Raw genomic sequence first — 7,101 nt, forward strand, 5'->3', positions numbered from 1 at the left:
GATTTCAAATGACACACGCATACAATTCTCTCTTTCTCCCATAGTACATGTAAAGATCCGACTTCATCAAGAATGAAACCAGGAATGGCACAATTTCTCTGTCGCTCGAAATTGTTTGAATGGGTATTCGTTCCTCATGTTAAATGCGCATAATATTACAAAACTATTTGTCATGACTTGATAAGGATGGACTTGATATCTACACATTGGTAATGGCTGCCCATTGTTTCAAACATTGCTAGAAGAATTTTTGAAAATACTCCCAAAGAAACTTAAGGAGTACGAAGACTCAATCAAACAAAAGAAACAACGAAAATTTCTCAGAGACAAACGTGACTACGCTGAGGGGCGCATTCTAACCTACGCCAAAAAATACGATTGGGCTCAAAGAAATCTTAAAATTACCACCACTGAACGTGCAACTGAGCTACTGTCGACTGGTTCAAGTTCAGAACTCAGCACTGACTCAGAAGCCTCCAGTACAGCAGTCCCTTTAGCCACACGTCCTCTCACTTTTTTACACGAGTTCCAAATATTGAAGCAGAAAAAGGATCAAACTCAAGTAAACAAACCCCAAACGAGAGGTCAAGCAAGAGGAAGGGGGCAAAGAAGAGGAAGAGGACGAGGGACCACAAAAGAAAAAGATTGAGCAAGAGAAGACTAAAAAACTTCAATACATTAACTCTTCAAAACCAAGATCAGACAACTAACCAAACAGTCATCAACCTATCAACTAGAAGCCTAAACAAAGTGGAAATCTCAGTTCTACAATTGGGTTTATCCTTTTGCCCTAGCAACAACCTAAACTATATGGACACCAGAATTGACTTATTCCTATACATTCGGAAACTGAAAGTAATGAAAATGTTCATGACACGTTCCAAATCAAAGTCGAAGGATTCAACGACTGGATTAAGTGACCCAGGAACACGCAATTTGCAAATACAGGACATTGAACTTTTGAGAGTTATGCATGACCTAGAGATGGGAGACAATCATGGGGGCAATGATTATTCAATGTTACATCCATGTGGTGTTACCAATAAACAACATCAACACAGTGGTTTAAAAAGGAAATCCAAGTTTAATCCCAATGTTCCCTTTGATAACATCGAGGCGTATAACTCAGCGATCATCATCGAATTAAAGAAATCAAGAAAAGCATTCCTAAAATCCAAATGGGACAATCTCACGAAGGACCAACAGGAATCTATCAAAATTTTGGAGTCTGATTCTACAATCGTAATAAAGCCCTCTGATAAAGGAGGTAATGTTGTGGTGATGGATGTGGAGAAATATAGATTAGAAGCAATGAGACAGCTCATGGACGAAACTTGCTATGAACTCATTGATTGGGCCCAATACAAGAAAACTATCATTGACTATCATAAACTTTTAAGTGATTGGTATTTTTATGGGCTTATTGACACAGATGAGTACAACTTTTTGAGAACAGACAAACCACGCATACCATGCATTTACTTCTTACCAAAGATTCATAAGCACGCCACTTCACCACCAGGGCGTCCTATAGTCTCATCCAACGGAGGACTACTTGAAAATACATCAATTTTTCTTGACACTTTCCTATGTAAATATGTACTCAATTTAATGTCATACTGTAAAGATAGCTCAGATTTCTTGCGCAGACTTCATGATATACAATGGGAGGAGGGGTACACCATGATCAGTCTAGATGTATGCTCTCTATATACATGCATCGATCAACAGAAAGGGGTGGCAGCATGTATGTACTTCTTAAAAAGCAGACACATAGATCTCTGGGAGCACAACGAAATGTTAGAGACTATGATGTTATTCTGTCTTCAGAATAACATCTTTCTCTTTGAAAAATCAGTGTACCGCCAGCGGTCGGGTACCGCGATGGGTACTTGTTTTGCCCCCAGCCTAGCGAACCTTTTCCTGGGCTGGTGGGAGGAACAAATAGTGTGGACAGAAGAATTAAAAATATATACCGATCACATACTTGTAGGGATCAGGTATATAGATGATCTATTCCTAATTTGGAACGGCCCACAAAATCTAGCTCATGAATTTATTGACCGGTTGGGGACCAATGACTTGAATTTGCAATTTACTCACAAGATCAGTGCAACCTACTGCGAATTCTTGGATATTGCAGTTGAAATTAAAGAGAAAAACATCACAACACGTCTATTTCGAAAACAGACCGCCGGCAACACATTGTTGCACGCTGTGAGTCATCATCCAGTCCCCCTGAAACAAAGCATACCTTATGGGGAGCTACTAAGAGCACGCCGTGCTTGTAGCACAAACAGTGACTTTATGAATGAGCAACAGAATATGTTAACACGCTTTAGAATAAGAGGATACAAAGAAGAAACCCGGGAGAGAGCCCAAAATAAAGTTAAAGATTTGAAACAACTTGACATACTCGTTAGGCCCTCCAGAAGCACCACAAAGAGAACAAACAATGACATTAATCAGTCGAGCATGCCAAGAATGATAACACAATTCAGCAGGGGAGCATGGACATTATACAGAATTATGAGTAAACACTGGAATTTACTCATAGCAGACCCCATCATTGGGGATTTTTTATAGGAACCAGACCACAAATAACCTACAGAAAGGCTAGATCACTCAAGGACAAATTAGTCCATAGTTACCGTGAAGAGGTTACACGACCACAGTGGCTGACAATGCCCAATGGTTTCACTACCTGTGGGATGTGCAAGGCGGATCGTAATGGCGTAAACTGCAAAGAATATAGCATAGGCACCAAACAGAAACGTCCAATAAAACATCAGATCAACTGCAACAGTGACTTTACTGTCTACATACTTGAGTGCCCTTGTGGCCTCCAGTATGTAGGCAGTACCAAATTACCACTAAAACTAAGGATTTTGCAGCACTTACGTGCCATTACCAACTGTGACCATAACTACCCGGTAGCACGTCACTATTCTGAATTCCACAACAGTGACAACAGTAGTCTACGATTCTTTGGAGCAGAGAGAATTCCCAAACACATTCGAGGAGGGGATCGAGAGAAAAATCTAAGAGTACTGGAGTCCAGATTTATTATAGATCTGGATTGCAAAATACCGAAAGGACTCAACAGTGGGGAGGAACTTGCAACTCACATAGGCTTGTAGTCAATAGTAACAGTATAATTACCATATGGTCTCTACAACAATATGAATATTCCCAATTGGTAGTTGGGATTTTATGTTATTTTCAATTATTTTTTGAACATTATTTTTATACTCACTTTTAAATAAGATAGGGATATAGGTGTACTGAGGATGATATTACATTTCCCAATTGGGACCATACACAGATTTTTACTACGATCATGGATGCTCTTGTTGGAATTCCTCTGGGCTTCCTACTTCTCATCTCAGTCACTCCCCCTTACCCTTCCTCTTTCACATATTTTCATCACATATCACCCACCCACCACTCCTTCCTGTCTAGCTTTTAGCTATGGATACTTCCGTAATCTGCCAGTCACCAACTTAGATTTATATAGAGAAGTTTGATCTATTAGAACATTATTGACTATATCAGTATCTAATGTCGGTACCCTCTGCCCGCACAAATAGCTATTTTAGCCTACATTGAATTGACAATTTACTTGTCTAATTGGCACAATTGTGCAGAGTAAAGTTTTTACAATGTTTGAAACAATGGGCAGCCATTACCAATGTGTAGATATCAAGTCCATCCTTATCAAGTCATGACAAATAGTTTTGTAATATTATGCGCATTTAACATGAGGAACGAATACCCATTCAAACTATTTGCCCCCCACAATATGAATTCGTGGCACATGCAATTGCACTCACTGTATTGTTTGATTAAATATAACCATGAATGTGACAGTATTCGGTCCATTTGGTTTTGTGACTTCCAGCATAATTTTGAGCATTGTTACAGTATTCGTATGGCTATTTTAGCCTACATTTAATTAATTGCTCGTATTTTCAATGACGCTATTGCGCAGAGGAATTCATGAATTACTATGTATACAATTAGTCATAACTTGCTGATGTATCAAATCCAACTTTATTGTTCCATACCATAGCGTGATCAGTTAACACGATTGAGTATATACACAGCGTGTTTGTCTAAGTAAATTATAATTTCAATTTCATTTTCATGCAACCGCATTTACCTTTCGTTCGATATAATTTAGAATGAATGTGTTATAATTATTTTACATAGTATTCACGATGTAGCGCAATATGGAAGTATTTTTTCTATGTTTATGAACTTTGCGTGTGTATTTCTATGGCTGATTGGCATATCGGAAGTTACTTGACAAAGGCAAACGCCGAAACGCGTCGTCCTTCTAAAGCTAGTGCACAATAAAGTTTTTTGTGCGGTTTCCTGGTGTGCTGTCTTCTTATTCCTGGAATTGACGGGGAATACAAGTTTCTGATCATATATATATATATATATATATATATATATATATATATATATAGATAGAGAGAGAGAGAGAGAGAGAGAGAGAGAGAGAGACATATGTAGTATTTTTATATCTAAATATTTTTCATACTTTCTTATAATCAGATTGACATATTGTGATATGTGTTTTCACAGAAAAGAGACATAAAGACATATGGGTGCGCTCCTCCATTTATGTTATGTAAACAAGTTGTATTTGTTTTGTACTATGACATACATATATCCACAAAACTCCTACTCCATACTGTAAGGAAGTTCAGCACTCAGTAAGCGTGTTGATCGAATTTTAATGCTTGGCTTCAGCAAAAATTCTCATGGATGCGTTTCGCCAATGGATTGCCTTTGTCGACAGCCTGATGAAGGCTGATTAGCCAGAAACCGGTCCCAGAATGCTCGTTTCCGGTCCAGGGAAGACATGGCTTGGTAGTTCGGGCTGGACTGTTCCCATGAGGTACAAGGTCAGACTGATTGCATATGTCTGAACTGGGGTGGCGGAGTGAGCTAAAGAATGATGATGGATTAAACCAAGATCATTTGACTGGGGGTGAGTGCTAGCAATGATCGACACTCTGTCCATCATCCCCTTTGGTTTTGCTTTGCCTTTGTCGACATACATATATATGTAATGCAAAATATATACATGTATTTTGATATACAGATTTTTCCCTTTTTTACTATAACTAAAACAAAAAAATATATATTTCCATGTTTATAGACATACCCACACATCTAGCTCTGATTACTATGTGCATAATAATAGACCTAATGTACACACATAAGCATTATAATAATTAATATTGATGTACAAGAAATAACTCCCTGTATATCTGCAGCCAATTCATATTTACTTGCTTGTAATAATAGTCACATGTTCAGAAAGAACAAGATATGTTGTGCGCAAACATAGACTTTTTTTAGAAATATACGTAGACATAGAATAGATAAATACATATGTATGCATGTGTTGACATATATACAAATAGTAGTGCCATCCCTGTACGTAGTATAGACCCACATTTATCCATATATACACATAAGAACGTGAGTACCCTCCCACAGGCTATTACTGCCTAATCATTGGTAAGTCAAGACAATCACCAGCAAGTCATAAAGGTCAAACACTCTTTGTCTCAATAACGAAAGCCACTGTGAGCAGGACTGGGTTTGAACTACCAGTTGCAGGTTTCAAGAGATTCCACAGTCTTAATGCGAGCTGCAGCAGAGCTCTAATACTGCCCACATGGAAGATTTCACAGAGATAAACAAGTTCAATAAGAAAAGCCTCGACTCAGTACTGCCGCTTGTTCTGAGCAGCACAGCATCCTCAGAGAAAATGGATGTGGTGCTGCGTATAACAGCTTAACAAGCCAATATATGTAAGAAGTTTTTTTAAAACGTAATGTGTCCCACAAGTATAAGTAAAACGAGTGCATGTTAATGAGGAAAAATAATAACAATAAACACAAAATGCATTAATAAAAGAACAGATCACTGCTTAAAAAGGAATAAAAATGCATCTTTTATTCAAAAGCAAAAATCTAAAGAGTCTTGTATGAAACGTGGCCACTAGAGGGAAGCAATGCACCAACAATATTCACAAGGAAACCACCTCAAGCTAGGTCCAGCCGTGGCCGTGGAGGGAGTTCCGAGGGGCGGGGGAGGGGCAGGGTGGTGGGTTCTAAAAACCGGAATATGGATAATTGCAGGTAAGTAAACACTTAAATAAATAAAACGAATTTCGTAGCGCGCGCTACGAAATTCGTTTAGGGGGGTTTAGTTCACCTCAGCAATGTCGTACAGACCGGCCTGGTCTCACTTTGTTCAGGCTCTGTTTAGGAGATATGCGCGCATTGTTAGAACGTCAGATGTGTTGATATTTCCCAGTATTTGCACAAAATAAATAGCATTTATATAGCACTTACTACCCTTGAGGAGGCGTTGTAATCATTTAAATATCACAATTATTTCTTTTAAAGCACTATACCCAGAGGAAGCTTCATGCTGACAAAAGGCAACATTGTTTTATGTGTAGCGTACAAAAGTGTGAATCCTCTGCCTAATTCAGGAGGGTTTGAAAGTATACTCGAAATGTGCTCAAATCTACTCATGATACACCTGGTAAACATATATGTGAGTGCTTAAGATCTGATGTCACTTCTTGTGATGCCACTTCCCGTGATGTCACACGCTGTGATGTCACGTGTCGCGATGTGACGCGCCGTGATGCCACTTGCATACTGATTAACTATGTTAGTCCCCCACTTCTTTTTTTAGGACTTGTGTCCTGTAACTGGGGGCATTACAGGTTCCTAACTGGCATTACCTGACATTTGGTGCTTTTTGACTGCTCCTCCTCCGGCCGCAGAGCCAGTTTTAACCCTATGACGTTTGGTGAGCAGCTCATGTTCACTATGCCACTGTTTCCTTCTGCTGAGCACGGTCGGCTCAGAGCAGTCTCTCCATTCACCGCAGTCTCTGCTGGCAGTACTTTCAGGCACAGGGTTCGTGTCATGCCTTCAATGTGAGCAGCTGTGTAGGGTCGAGGTCGCTGGGGAACTGGGGCACTGGCAGCCAGTTTTATTCAAATAGGTCAGCGCCGTCCAGCAACTTAGCATCCCTTACCTCCCGGGGTGCTGTTCAGTG

This window comes from Triturus cristatus, chromosome 7 (genome assembly GCF_964204655.1).
Source record: "Triturus cristatus chromosome 7, aTriCri1.1, whole genome shotgun sequence".
NCBI lineage: Eukaryota > Metazoa > Chordata > Amphibia > Caudata > Salamandridae > Triturus > Triturus cristatus.